This window comes from Sus scrofa, chromosome 1 (genome assembly GCF_000003025.6).
Source record: "Sus scrofa isolate TJ Tabasco breed Duroc chromosome 1, Sscrofa11.1, whole genome shotgun sequence".
In the NCBI taxonomy this organism is placed as follows: Eukaryota; Metazoa; Chordata; class Mammalia; order Artiodactyla; family Suidae; genus Sus; species Sus scrofa.
In genome coordinates, this window is record NC_010443.5 from 83,187,363 (window position 1) to 83,201,806 (window position 14,444).

The window sequence follows — 14,444 nt, forward strand, 5'->3', positions numbered from 1 at the left end:
TCCAGCCTATGCCACAGCCACAGCCACGCGGGATCCGAGCCGCATCTGTAGCCTACACCACAGCTCATGGCAACTCCGGATCCTTAACCCACTGAGCAAGGCCAGGGATCGCAACCTCATGGTTCCTAGTGGGATGCGTTAACCACTGAGCCATGACGGGAACGCCCTAATTTTTCTCTATTGTAGTAAAAATCACCTAACATAAACCTTACTATCTTGACCTTTTTTTTTTTTTGGTTTTTAGGGCCGCACGCGTGGCATATGGAGGTTCTTAGGCTAGGGATCTAATTGGAGCTTTAGCTGCTGGACTACACCACAACCACAGCAACGTCAGATCTGAGCTGCATCTGAGACCTACACCACAGCTCACAGTAATACCGGATCCTTAACCCACTGAGCAGGGCCAGGGATTGAACCCTGCGTCCTCATGGATGCTAGTCAGATTTGTTTCCACTGAACCATTATGGGTTCCAAATCTTGACCATTTTAAAGTGTATAATTCAGAAATTTTAAATATGGTTGATCCTTGAACAGCCTAAGAGGGACAGCGACCTACTGTGTAGTTGAAACTCCATTGTACCTTATAGTCAGCCTTCTGTATTTATTTCCACTTCTGTGGATTCATTGTGCTGCAGATCGTGTGGTACTGTAGTATTTACTCTTGAAAAAATTTGCACGTAAGTGGACCCAGACAGTTCAAACCCATGTGATTCAGCTGTATATTCACAGTGTTGTGACACAGATCTCCAGAACTTTTTCACCCGGCAAATCTGAAACCTGTTTTCCCCTCCCCCAGGCTCTGGGGACCACCTCTGTTTTCTGCTTTTATGGTTTTGACTATATTTGTCTGCTATAGCTGCCATAACAAAATGCCCCAGACTGTATGGCTTAAACAACAGAATTGTATTTTCTCACGGTTTGGGGGGCTAGAAGTCCAAGATCAAGGTGCCATCAGGATTAGTTTCTGGTGAGGTTTCTCTTCCTGGTTTGTGGTTGGTTGCCATGGTGGAGTATCTTCACGTGGCCTCTTCATATGTAGAGATGGAGAGAGAGAGAAAAAGACCAGCCTTTGTATCTCTTCTGCTGATGACTGCAGAGCAGGGCTCCATTCTTATGACCCCATTTAACTTGGGTACTTCCATAAAAGCCTTGTATCCAAATATAGTCAAACTGGGGGCTACAGCTATAACTATTCTTATTCAGCATATGAAGGGGGGGCACAATTCAATTCATAACACTGACTAGCTTTAGATACTTCATGTAATGGAATCGTAGTATTTATCTTTTTATGACTGGCTCATGTCACTTAGCATAACGTCCCAAAGGTTCATCTAAGTTGTAGCTTTTAACAAGATTGCCTTCCTTTTTAAGGCTGAATACTATTCCATTATGTATATATACCACTTTTTGTTTATCCATTCATTCCTTGATGGACACTTGAGTTGCTTCCACCTCTTGGCTAATGAGAGTAGTTTTGCTGTGAACTTGAATGCAAATATTTGAGACCCTGCCTTCAATTGTTTTGGATGGAAACCTAGAAGTGGGTTGGCCAGATCATATGGTAATTGAATTTTCAATACTTTGAGGAACCTCTGTACTGTTCCATGGTGATTGCAGCATTCTGCAATCCCACCAAGAGTGTACAAGGGTTCTAATTTTTCCACATTTTCACCAACAATTGTTATTTTCTGGGTTTTTTAATTAAATAGAGCCATTCTAATGGATATGAGGTAGTATATTTTATTGCGGTTTTGTTTTGAATTTCTCTGATGATTAGTGATTTTGAATATCTTTTCATGTACTTGTGGGCCATTTGTGTATCTTAGGAGAAATGTCTGTTCAGAGTTCTTTGCCCATTTTTAATCTAGTTATTTGATTATTTTGTTGTCAAATTATAGGATTTCTTTACATATTCTGATATTAACCCCTCATCAGGCATATAACCTGCAAATACTTTTTCTCATTCCACAGTTGCCTTTTTACTCAGTTGATTGTGTCTTTTGATGCACAGAAGTTTTAAGTTTGATACCATTGCATTTGGCTATTTTTCTTTTGTTGCTTATATTTTTGGTGTCATAGCTAAGGAATCATTGTCACACTCTGCTCAGTTTTTTTGTTTGTTTGTTTTTGTTTTGTTAGGGCAGCACCTGTGGCATATGCCAGGGATTGAACCTGCATCCTCATGCATGCTTGTCAGATTCATTTCCACTGAGCCACGATGGGAACTCCTCTCTGCTCAGTTTAGAAGCTCTACACTTGAGGTAGCTGAGGCTATCATTGCCCAAAACACTTTAGAGATAAAATTAGGTGGTATTGATATTTAGAGGAACTTATTCTCTTGATTGATAAAAACATAAAAATAATCAAATGTTAAGTTATGCTAATTTCATATCCAACAGAGCATTCAAGACCTGTTATTTAATAATTGCATAACCTGCTAAAATACTTTACATAAACTTTTTTGCATAGTGTGTGAATATGAAACAATGCTAGAAGGAATAAATGAATGAGCAAGCGAATGAATTAATGGATATGTGTCACCAGCCCCTAAAGGGCACTTTATCTCAGGTCGTCGTCTTCTACTTCCCCATATAGGAGTCACTTGTTGACACTCCAATTAGGGACAGTGACTGCAGAGTAGGATAAACTTCAACTTCAGAAGTTTTATAGGTTGTAAGTGAGGAAACTGAGGAGCAGAGAGAGAAATAATGACAGTCAGTCAGTTTGTTAGTTAGAGCCGTGTTGTTGTGATTCCAAGTTCAGTGCTTGGTCATTATATCCTGTAGTCCCTCACCATAACATTTTAGGAGATCTGAAAATGTCACTGTCATGGAGTTCCCAAGGTGGCTAAGTGGTTAATGAATCTGACTAGGAATCATGAGGTCGTGGGTTCGATCCCTGGCCTTGCTCAGTGGGTTAAGGATCTGGCGTTGCCGTGAGCTGTGATGTAGGTCGCAGACTTGGCTCGGATCCTGTGTTGCTGTGGCTCTGGCATAGGCCGGTGGCTACAGCTCCAATTAGACCCCTAGCCTGGGAACCTCCTTATGCCCTGGGAGCAGCCCTAGAAAAGGTAAAAAGACACACACAAAAAAGCATGAAAATGTCACTGTCTATGTGTATTCTTTCCCAAGAACTGTTCCCCTTGTGGTTTCGAATATGTTAGCATTTTGACTACTCCCCCAAATGTACTGCTTACTCTCCTGTATTCAGTGAATATTTCTGCATCTTAACATGTAAGTTCAGCAGCAGAAACTTCTGATTTGTAGTGTGTTTGCATCTGATCTCACAGATCAGAATTTAAGGATACAAATTTGATTTTTTTTTTCCAGAAGCCTTATCTTCTTTTAATAGGAATCCATTGAGAGAAAGTAAAATCTAAAAATACAGGAAAGTTGGAGTTCCTGTTGTGGCTCAGAGGTAACAAACCTGATTGGCCTTGGGTTCTGATCCCTGATCGGATCTTTGGGTAAAAGGGACCTCATTGAGATAGCTCTGGTCCCTGGCCTCGCTCAGTGGGTTAAGGATCTGGCGTTATCTTGAGCCGTGGTGTAGGTCACAGACATGGCTTGGCGGCTTGGATCCCATGTTGCTGTGGCTGTGGCTGCAGCTTCAATTCAACCCCTGGCCTGGGAACTTCCAGTACAGGCCTGAAAAAAAAAAAAAAAAATCAGTAAACAAACAAACATGAAAGTCATCAGAAACCTCTAGGAAAATATAAAGGCTTGTTTGGAAAGCACTTTTTACACGTTTATCTGCAAGTCTCATGTCACCACTAAGACTTAGGTATCTGAAGACCATTTTTTATTAGGAAGCAAGTTGAGCACACACTTCTTGTAATTGGAAAAGTTTCTTTTCCAAGTGAACTGTATTAATACAGTAGCCTAAATTCAATCTTATTTGATTTGGATTTCCTGTGCTATCCATGACTAAAGAAGATGTGGGAAATAAGACCATGACATATAATAAAAGTGAGCTTTTTTTTTTTCCCCTAGAGATTCCAAGTTTCCTATGAAAAGCAGTTCATTTCTTGTGATTGCTTTCTTGGGGAGCATCTGGTTTATTCCTTGTGATGAAAGAATGTGAGGCAGGTATAGTCTCACCAGTGAGGGTAAAAGCGAAGGTGAGGTGACTGGGATGCGATAGAGGAAGGTAGGGGATTGAGTATATGAAATTAGTTTTTCACTTGTCTGTGTTTTCCAATCATGTGTTAGGTACTTTTATGAGTCAGATCTGAAGTAGTTATCTTAAATGTTCACATCTGAAGTGTTTGGGTTTCTCTTTTTCCTCTTTTTTTATTACCTCCCACTGGAGGTAAGAAAAATACTGTGCTTAGTATTGTATGTGATGCCACAGCAGGAGAGCAGAGGTCTCTGCCATCAAGGAACGGGTGATAGAATTAATGCAACATGATAAATGTACCCCCCAAAACTCGTTCAAAAGAACAAAATCTCCATACATGCTGAGAAACAGGTGTTCACAGAAAACCACATTCACTAGCTGAATTGAAGGAAATGGGAAAAAGCAAGTATTGTCCTCCATTCCACCCTCCACTCCAATAAAAGCCGCAAAGGGCTGGGCAAGAAAGCTTGTTTTCGTGTGGTGGGTTTGGAACTCATGGGCAGGTGCTAATGGCACACAGAGGGACTAGGGGAGGGGCAGTCATCTTCCCACCAGAGATGCTCCCATTCACCTGTTTAGCATATTAGGTTCGCCTCTAAAAGTGTCTGTTTGGGAGTTCCTGCTGTGGTGCAGTGGGTTAAGAATCTGACTGCAGTGGCTCAGGTCACTGCAGAGCCTTGGGTTTGATCCCCGGCCCAACTCAGTGGGTTAAAGGATCTGATGTTGCTGAAGCTGCTGGTTGAGTCACAGCTGTGGCTGGGATTTGGCTCAGCCTGGGAACATCCAGGAGAGGATTGAAGATGAGGGTTTTAGAAAGATGAGAGACTTGTTTTCTTTCTTTCTTTTTTTTAATAATGATTTTTATTTTTTCCATTATAGCTGATTTCCAGTGTTCTGTCAATTTTCTGCTGCACAGCAAGATGACACTGTCACACATACATATATACACTTTTTTTTATCACATTATCATGCTCCATTGCAAGTGACCAGACATAGTTCCCAGTGCTATACAGCAGGATCCCATTGCTTATCGAGAGACTAGTTTTCTGATGGCTTCCGTTTATCTATTACATAAAAGTAATGGGAAAGGGGCATGAGGGAAGGAGGTGGGGGTCCTGGACAGTGGAGGTGTGAGGACAGTGGAGAAGATAAGTGGTCCTTTGGAGAGCAGGTGAGGGAGGAATTCCTCAGCTGAGGTTTGCAATCATGAATTTACCATATTAATCTTCCCCTCATTGTGACTTCCTCCAGCTTATCTTCTCCTTGAGTGTAAACTCAGAGAGCAGAGTTGGGTTCATTGGGGTTAAAATTGTGTTGTCTTGATGCAAAGAGTATTGTGTTATTCTTCTATGATTAAGGCTCCAGAATCTATGTGGCCTGTTTTAATGAAGATAATAAATAACAGGGTTAGAAAGTGGCCATAGCTTCCAATCACTTGCTGAGACCTGTGGTAGAGAAGAAAAGTACTTTTAATTATATAGCTAGAGCTGTGTGTGTGTGTGTCTCTGTGTATGTATAATATATATTTTATTGCCTGGCAACCTACATGTGCCACAGGTGTGGCCCTTAAAAAAAAGATAAAATATATTAAGGAAGGAGTTCCTGTTGTGGCTCAGTGGGTTAAGAACCTGATTAGTATCCGTGAGGATACGGGTTTGATCCCAGACCTTGCTCAGTGGTTTAAGGATCCAGTGTTGCGGCAAGCTGCAGCATAGGTCACAGATGTGGCTGGGATCTGGGATCTGGCATTGCTGTGGCTGTGGCGTAGGCCAGCATCTGCAGCTCCAATTCAACCCTTAGCCTGGGAACTTCCATATGCACAGGTGCGGCCAAAAAATAATAAATATATGCTCTGTGTTAAATTTTCCTCAAGGTTTTCCATACAATTTTTTTTTTTCCTTTTTTCCTTCTTTGGATGCCCCATGGCATATGGGAGTTCCCAGCTCAGGGATCAGATCCAATCCTCAATCCAGCAACAATGATGAATCCTTTGACCCACTGTGCTAGGCATGGATCAAACCTGTGTCTTAGCACTGCAGAGACGCTGGCAGATCCAGTTGCACCACAGTGAGAATTCCACCATATGATTTTCATAATCCCACTTTGTAAGGAAATGTATTGACCTAACATGGGATAATCAGTGTAAAGGAGTCTTTTGCATCTGCTAGAGTTTTATTTAGTTTGACATTTGTCAGGTAAAGCGACTGCCATGGTCCTGGTTGGTTCTGCTTTTATTCTAGACAAGGGGGTGAAAAGTGAATCTTGGATTTTAAAGTCTTTTGGAATATAGAAGTAGTTAATTTCTTTCAGTGTCACTTGGTGCTTTTTTTTTTTTTTTTTTAATCTGTATGGCTGCAAGAGCCCTCCAGGTGCTTGCACCTCTGTTGAAAAGCAAAATAAATTGAATAGCCCATTGTTGGCCTCCCATTGTTAAGGCCAGCTGCTTCTGTGACATAGCCTTGACAGCCAAGTGCTTGTCTCAGGGACCCAGGCAGGCTTCCTGCCAAGGGTCTCCAGCAATCCCGCTGGTCTCCATGGGGTCCCCTTGTACCACTGCGCTACACCACCCACCACAACCTTTTAGCTGTTTTCTCTCCTGTGTTACAGGAGAAATGTCCTCCCACCTTATAAATCATTACGAATTTCTCAGGTAAATGCTGAGCCATTCTCCTTGTAAAACAGTTTTTAAATATCATAAGGTAAAACACACTTCTCCTTGGCAGCCATCTCCAATTCCAGTTCCTCCAGTAAGTCCCTCCCCACTGCAACCAGGTTGCTGAAGTATCTTGCCAGACTTGATCTAAATATAGGCATGTGTTTATGTATGCTCCAGAAATATCCATAGACACATTTTTGTGCGTTCGCTTTTCCTTTTTATCATATAGTATCCTTCTGCAATTTATTTTTTCTCTCAACATCATATATTCTCAATGCATGTAGATATTTCTCATTTTTTAAACAGAGGTCTGGTAGTCCATCCTGTATGGATTTTATGATTTCCTAAGCCATTCTATTACAATCATTTAAAAGTTTTCTCTGATGCTAACAGTTCTGCAGTGAAGATCCACATACAATCTTCCTTGGGGCCCTCTGCAAGGACTTATTTCAAATGAATAGAAAGAACTGGAGTTGCTCCTCCTGGAATGTGTTTATTTCACATTTTTAGAAATAAACTTCTTATTGGAGTAGTTTCAGGTTTATAGAAGAGTTGCAAAGATAGCACAGATGGTTCTTGTGTATGTACCTTTCCCGAATTTTAAAGTTCCCCTGTTGTTATCATATGTTTCCCTGCCACCTCCGTCAAAACTTAGAAACCAACCTTGGCATATCGCTGTTAACTAAACTCTGGGCTTTCTTCAGATCTCACCAGGCCTTCCACAAATGTCTTCTTTCTCATTCAGGATCCAATCCAGATACCACGGTACCACGTAGCACTGATTCGCAGCATTGCCTTTGTCTCCTCTGGTCCATAACAGTTTCACATGTTCTCAGTTGTTCATGCCCTTGACAGTTTTGAGAAGTACAGGTTAAGCATTTTGTAGAATGCACTTAGTGGGGATTTATCTGATGTTTTTCTCTTGATTAATCTGAGGGTATGGGCTTTGAAAAGAAGACCATCACATCGCATCAGGGGCTATGTAGAACCCACAGCCATCACTGGCAGTGTTCACCATGGCTCCCTGGCTAAGGTAGTAATGGCCAGACTTCCTCACTAAGAAGATACCATTTTTGCTTTTTCATATTCTTTTCTTTGGGATGGAATCACTAAGTCCACCCTAACGCTCAAAGATGAGGGGAAAGATAAGGTCCACCTCCTGAAAGGGCATGTGTCCACATATATTATCTGGAATTTTTACTCAAGGAAGATTTGTTTCTTTTCCTCTATTTATTCATTCAGTTCTTTCTCTCTGATGTACTCCTGTATATTTCATACTTTGGGTTAAAAATAAACACTATGGGAGTTCCCTCTGTGGTGCAGTAGGTTAAGAATCCTAACTGTAGTGGCTCAGGTTGCTGCAGAGGAGTGGGTTCCATCCCCAGCCTGGTGCAGTGGGTTAAAGCATCCAGTATTGCCATAGCTGTGGCTTGGATTTAATTCCTGGCCCAGGAACTTCCATATGCTACTGGTGCAGCCATAAATTTTTTTTAAAAAAATCAAGTGTTTTATTTATTTATTTACATTTTAATATTCATAATAATTTTATTTTTAATAACCCCAAACTGGAAATAATTCAGATGTCTATCAACAGGTGAATGAACAAACTTAATAGCCACGTGATGGAATAATACTGAGCAATGAAAAAGGAATGAATCTGTTCAACAACACAGATGATTTTTTTTCTTTGTCAATCATTTGTTTTTAAGTGAAGTATAGTTGATTTACAATATTCTGTTAATTTCGGATGTATAACAGTGATTCAGTATTTTTGCATATTATACTCTATTTAAAGTTGTTATAAAATTGGCCATATTCCCTGTGCTGTATAGTGTTACTTTATTTATATATTCATTTGTTTTGTGGCTCAAATTGTTCCAGCTTTGGCCATTGTGAGCACTTTTAGACTGGCTCATATATCCTTTGACATGCCCTCGTACTTTAAATTTTTGATCACTTTTCTACTTTCTGATACTACCAAATGCTCCAGACTCAGCTTATATTTTCCTTGCCCCAGCTCTAAAGTCAGTCATAAAAGATGCCCTGATTCTTTGCATTGGAGAACGGAAGTGATCTTACTACTGACATTTTAAATTGTAATAGATAATGCCCAACTGTTCTCTCAGGAGCTATCCCAATTGTCACTTTTACCTGTTCCAATACTTGATCATATCAGGTTTATTGATTTTGACCAATCCGATAGAAGTATGTCTTTTCAATTTATCTTAGTTTTTTCTTGGCCATTTTGAAATTATTTTCTATCGAAGTTTAGTTAATGTACAGTATTATTTAAATTACAGGCATACAGTATAGTTATTCACAATTTTAAAGGTTATAATCCTTTACAGTTATTATAAAACATTGACAATATTCTCCCTGTTGCACAGTGTAGCCCTTGGAGCTTATTTTATACACAATAGTTTGTACGTTTTAACTCCTCCCTCTATATTGTTCCTGTCATCTTCCCTCTCCCCATTGGTAACCACTAATTTGCTTTCTGAATCAGTGAGTCAGCTTCTTTTTTTGTTATATTCAGTAATTTGTTGTATTTTTTTTAGATTCCACATATAGGTAATGTCGTATGGTATTTGTCTTTCTCTGACTTAGCATATTGCCCTCCAAGTGCATCCATCCATGTTGTTGTGAATGGTAAGACTTCATTCTTTTTTATAGCTAAGTAATATTCCAGCTACACACACACACACACACACACAGTACATCTTTATTCTTTCATTAGTCGATGGACACTTTGTTTGCTTCCATATCTTGGCAGTTGTAAATTATGCTGCTATAAACATTGAGGTGCATGTTATCTTTTTGAATTTGTGTTTTTTTTTTTTTTTTGATATATACCCAGGAGTGGAATTGCTGGGTCATATGCTAGTTCATAAAACTGCCAGAAGAAGACATAGGCAGAACTTCTTGACATAAATCACAGCAATATTTCTTTGATTTGTCTCCTAAAGCAAAAGAAATAAGAGCAAAAATTCACAAATGGGACCTAAGTAAACAGAAAGGTTTTTTTTTTTTTTTTTTTGGTTGCCCTGTGGCATATGGAGTTCCCGGGCTGGGGATCAAATCTGAGTCACAGTTATGGAAATGCTGAATCCTTAACCACGGTTCCAGGCTGGGGATCAAACCTGAGTCCCAGTGTTCCTGAGACCCTGCCGATCCCTTTGTGCCAAAATGGAAGCTCCATAAACTTAAAAGCTTTCTGCACAACAAGGGAAACCACTGACAAAACAAAAAGACAACCTCTGATTGAGAGAAAATATTTGCAGATGATATTGAAACTGACAGCACTTATGACTTGAACCCAGCCTAAACCCAGTTTGAGACTTGAACCCACAGTTTTATGTATTTATTATTTATTTTATGATTTTTATTTTTTTCCATTATAGCTGGTTGAACCCACAGTTTTAAATTGCAGTCACTCACCCAGTGCTGGACTTACTGAGGTTCAGGTTCTTTATACCTCCACGCAGAAGGAATTCAGTGAGAGACAAAGTGATAGGCAAGAAATAGATTTATTAAGATAAGGCACTTGTGAGAGATGCAAGCGGGCGGGCCAGGAGGTTCTGTCCTGAGGATCAGGTGGGCTACAGTTTTATAATCCAAGGGGAGTGGGGTTGGGAAAAGACCACTTTTTCCTCTTACTTCAAGTAGTAGTTCCTCCTCGGTGTCCAGTAAGAGAGTATTTGACCCTGTAAATATTGGTGCTTATTCAGATCAGCAGAAGGGTGGTCCTCAAACTTCTGCCCTTGGTCTGAACCTGAATGCAGGCCTCACCCCATCCCCCACCCAATGACCTGAGGCATATCTCGCCCTTCCACTAGTCAAGCAACCCTGCCTTGTTCTGATGGCTCTTTTGAGCAGTTATTAACTGACAGTGATTCCCCAAAGTTCCCTACATTTCCCTCTCTATCTATGGTCTCCTATTTGGACTTCCACAACTACCTGTGTAACTATCCTACTCCATCCCTATCCATATGACCAATAAGGGGTTAATGGACAAAATAAATAAACAGGTTATATAACCTAACATTAATAAACCAAACAACCTGATTAAAAAATGGGCAGAAGACTTGAATAGATGTTTTTCCAAAGAGGAAATGCAGATGGCCAACAGGCACAGGAAAAGTTGCTCAGCATCACTAATCAGGGCAATGTAGATCAAAACCGCAATGATGCTATCACCTCACACCAGTCCGAATGGCCATCATCAAAAAGAATACAGATAACAAATATTGACAAGGTTGTAGAGAAAGGAGAACCCTCGTACACCATTGGTGCGAATGTAAATTGGTGCAGCCACTGTGGAAAACAGTATGGAGGTTCTCAAAAACCTTAGAATTGTGTCTTTTTAAAATGAGTATTTCTGTGTTTCTAGTGTGTTAGACCATCTCTGTTTATATTTACTAGCCTTTTGAGCTTCCTCCATAAATTTCCTGTTCATATTCCTTTGTCTACTTAAGCTGGTATCTGTGAGACTGTGCGTCTATTAGAAACTCTTATAGATGGTGGATGTTAATTCTTTATCTGTTAAAAATATCTTTTCCACCCTGTAACTTACTTTTATTTTTTTTTTTTATTATTTTTTTTTGTTGTTGTTGTTGTTGTTGCTATTTCTTGGGCCGCTCCCGTGGCATATGGAGGTTCCCAGGCTAGGGGTCGAATCGGAGCTGTAGCCTCCGGCCTACGCCAGAGCCACAGCAACGCGGGATCCGAGCCGCGTCTGCAATCTACACCACAGCTCACGGCAACGCCGGATTGTCAACCCACTGAGCAAGGGCAGGGACCGAACCCGCAACCTCATGGTTCCTAGTCGGATTCGTTAACCACTGCGCCAGGACGGGAACTCCTGTAACTTACTTTTAAACTTGATTTAAGATGCCTTGTGACACAGAGAAGTTTACATTTTGATCCTATCAAAATTAAAATAAGAATTGGCAGGCTTCTGCTTTTGTATCCCATTTAAGGAGATCTTCTGTCTAACATACCCATTCACCCTTTAACTCCAATCACCTACTGAAATTGCTGATTCAGAGAGCTGAAGTGGTCACGTGGTAAGCAACATCATTTGTTTTTCCTCCATCCTTAGCACTCAACATTATTCACCATTTCTTTTTGGAAGTGTTTGTCCTGGCTTTCCCCTGGTTTTGTCCTGACCTCTTGGACCTCTTCCCTTTCCCCTTTCTTTTGACCTCTCTCATCCTCCCTTGCAGTGCCTGCTCTGTCCTGTGCCCCACCACAGTGTCCATCCTGACTGGTCCTTCCCTTTCGAGAAGTTCACCTGTCCTCATGGTAGAAACTCTCATTTCTATTGAATAAAAACTTTCAAGTCGGGAGTTCCCTTTGTGGCACAGCGGAAATGAATCCAACTAGGAACCATGAGGTTGCGTGTTCAATCCCTGGCCTCGATCAGTGGGTTAAGGATCCGGTGTTGCCGTGAGCTGTGATGTAGGTTGCAGACATGGCTCGGATCTGGTGATGCTGTGGCTGTGGCATAGGCTAGCAGCTGTAGCTCCAGTTGGACCTCTAACCTGGAAACCTCCATGTGCTGGCCCTACAAAGAAAAAAAAAAAATTCCAAGTCTACATTTCCAGTCGTCTCTTTCACTTAAATTCTGTTCTTTCATCTCCTTCTTGCCCAGGTTGTCTCTACTGTTAGCCCATTGACTTCTCAGGTTCAATAAGGCCGAGATAGGAGAAGCTCATTAACATTGCTGGTCAACGTACGTTTCCTCTCACCAGTGTCTCTGTCAGCGGCATCACAATTCTCCTAGACAACCAGGCTAAAATCCTAAAGTTTCCTGCTCTCCCCACACCCACCCAGCTATGAAGTCATGTCCATTCTACCTTCAAAATCTTCTTACCTTTCTCTTCATAATGACTGTCAACCTAGTTGAGGAGTTTGTCACTTTTCATGTAGAGTTTACAAGTATTAATTCAATCCACTTAAAGTCTCTAGTCCAGCCTATATTCTAGAACCAGCCCAGTCCTAATTGGGTATAAAGACATACCCAACCTCTTTGGATTAACATATGATGTCTTCTATAACCTGGCTCCAACTTAACCACCCCAGCTTTCTCCTAGGCCTGTTACATTTCCTGTCATGTCATCAGAATGGAATTCTGCAACTTCTCAAATATTTATTCATCTGTGCTTAGTTCAGTTCATACGTAGTTCCTTGTGTTTGTTAAGAGTATATAATTACCCATGGGAGTCTAGGCTTTCCATTTCAACCAGCTGATGTATTATTTCTGTACTATTTCTATAAAAAAGGGATTGACATGGAAATTGATGTCTTTGTTTATAAATATTCTTGCATGGGTAAAGTCTTCATTAACAGACCTATGATTTTTTTTCTTTATTATCCATGGCTAATAAAATATTCTTTACATCTTACGGGATTATATAAAAATAAATATATAGAAACTTATTCCAGGCCCTGTGGATTTTTAGGATTTTTTAAACTCTTATTTCCTTAGCATCTGTTATTTCCATTTTTCTCCTTTTAGTAATGTAAAATAATAATACCCTTACTGTAAAACAGCTTAACCTTACTAATTTTATCACAAGATTTGTTTTTAAATCAGTAAGGCTGAAAGAGGGAGATTGGGAGTCATAGCTGACATTTTATATGGTAGTTCATGCTAACTCTGAAAATTTTTTCAGACACAGTTGAGTTTTCTGAACAGAAGTATCTCTAGGTTCAATGAAGATTTTTGTAGACACTATAGACTGCCATTCCCACTTTCCCTTGGGGGTAATATTTTTGAGTTTTCTGTGCACAATGCACTCTTCTTTTTTTAAAATGTATTATAAATCCCCTTCTCTTTAAAGTGTCTAAGGATAAATATGGCTTTAATGATTGAGCTTTTATTATGCATGACTTGTGCTAAGCTTTTTAATACATAGTATCATTGAATCTTTGTATTATCTCTCTATGGAAATGCTATGGTTACTGTTATTTATAGAAACTAAGGTTACTTGTCCAATGAGGCACAGCTTAGATACATTAAACATAGGATTCAGAAACAGGTCTGTCTTTAAAACCCTTGGCTATGTCTGTCACGTGTCCTTCTTGTATCTGTAATTAACAGACTAGCATTGAAAACCACAGCCAGTGAAGCAAAGATCGTAGTGGAAATGGATTTACTTACTTAGAACTACTTTTGGTTTCTTTAGATTTATATTGTCAAGCTTCCTTTAAGCCCCCAAGTAACAGTCCACTCTTTTACCTACCTATAAAGCCTCAACTTGGTACTGCTTTTAAGTGTAATACTAATACCTGCTCTTTTTGCCCTGCTGGTTGCAAAGAACACTCTTAATTGGCAGCCTTCAAGCTCATCTTAGTCTGCATCCGTCTCACCACACATGAATGGCTTCAAACATCAAGAAGCTTTTTGGCTGATCCCTTTCTTTTTCTTTTCTGTATTTGACTCACATGCAAGGCTCCTTCGCAGATACTTTATTCTTCCAGTATTTTCCATAGTGAGCTCTCATTTAGGTCTCCTACTTCATTTCCTTTCCCTGGTCTTCTCTGGACCTGATTCTAATAGCTACTTTTGTATACTCACCTCACCCTTTTCCCGTTGGGCTAACTGACTTAGTCATTGTAAAATTCAGGTCCACCTTGGCCTACCAGCTCTGTTTTTACCTCTTTG

At 40.2% G+C, this 14,444-nt stretch overlaps 1 protein-coding gene across 2 annotated transcripts in view; it reads left to right on the plus strand.

The window, feature by feature from the left end:
* The window catches only part of UBE3D (ubiquitin protein ligase E3D), a 155,387-nt gene that overhangs the window by 46,884 nt on the left and 94,059 nt on the right, over positions 1–14,444 (plus strand). The gene's annotated exons all lie outside the window — the stretch shown is intronic.